We start from the raw sequence: 1106 nt of genomic DNA, 5'->3' as shown, positions 1-1106 counted from the left end.
TCCTCCTCCTCTTACCCCCTTCTCCCTTTCTCTCTTCCCCCTACCCTCTCCTCACTCCTCACCCCTTCCCTTTTCATTCCATTCCCCTTCTTTTCCTCTCCAACTCCTCCTTTCCCTCCCCTTCCCTCTCTATCTCCTACTCCCTCTAGTCCCCCTTCCCCTCTCTTTCCTACCCCCTCCAGTTCCCCTCCCCCTCCCCTCCCCTCCCCTCCCCTCTTTTCCCCCCTCCCCCACGAAAAGGAAGTGGGTTAGTGTTTTCTTGGTCTTGAGTGCTAGTGGGAGGAGCTAATGAGGAGGGGGAGGGGGAGGGGGAGAGTAGGGGGAGGGGTGAAGAAGGGACGGGGAAGAGAGAGGATGAGAGTGTGAGGGAGGGGGAAGGAGGAAAGAAAGAGGGGGAAGGGGCAGAGAGAGAGAGAGAGAGAGAGTCAGATAATTACAGGGAAGGGAAAGTTGTAAAAAGAAGGGAAAATGAAAGATGGTGAAAGAGAATTGGAGAAAAAGGTGCATTATTTCCTCTTCCGGTCTCCCTCATTACTCTCTCTCTCTCCCCTTCTCTCACATCGTGTATATATATCTGTCAGTCTGTCTCTCAGTCCATCCATCCATCAGTCTATCCATCTATGATTATGCTCATATATGTATATATTCATTGCCAGACACCATGTATCCCAAACGGGGTGGCCAAGGGCTTAGAGTTAATTGTTTTACAGGGAGGGGCACTAATCCTCCACCAACCCCACTTGACACGTAGGGATGCCAACAGCATCTGGTGTTCCCAGGCGGTCACCCATCCAAGTACTAACCAGACCCAACGTTGCTTAACTTCGCTGATCGGATGGGAAGCGGTGTACTCAACGTGGTATGGCCGTTGGAGTCTAAAATATATATATATATATATATATATATATATATATATAATCATCATCAGCCATTTGAGTATCCACTGCAGGACCGGCCTATCCCGATCGAAGTCGGGACGTCTCTACCAAATGGCTTAGGCTGTATGTAGGGTGAGAAGTGCTTGTAAGTGTAATTGTAGTATTGGAGTGGCTTTGGATGTGTGTGTAGTCTGTGAACCAAGTGTAATCGGCCCGCGCAAGCCGACT

The 1106-nt window shown here is 49.8% G+C and overlaps 1 non-coding gene across 1 annotated transcript; it reads right to left on the bottom strand.

The window, feature by feature from the left end:
- Window positions 1-754: 754 nt before the first annotated feature.
- On the bottom strand, window positions 755-873 carry LOC145411513 (5S ribosomal RNA). Its single transcript, XR_013899440.1, has one exon. It is a non-coding gene; the product is annotated as a 5S ribosomal RNA (ribosomal RNA).
- Between the last annotated feature and the right edge of the window lie 233 nt (window positions 874-1106).

The sequence above is a fragment of the Coenobita brevimanus genome, chromosome 89, assembly GCF_032717465.1.
Source record: "Coenobita brevimanus isolate Jiangsu-jjx chromosome 89, ASM3271746v2, whole genome shotgun sequence".
NCBI classification, from domain to species: Eukaryota; Metazoa; Arthropoda; class Malacostraca; order Decapoda; family Coenobitidae; genus Coenobita; species Coenobita brevimanus.
Note: the sequence above shows the minus strand (reverse complement) of the source record. Positions and strands in the feature narration are given on the sequence as shown.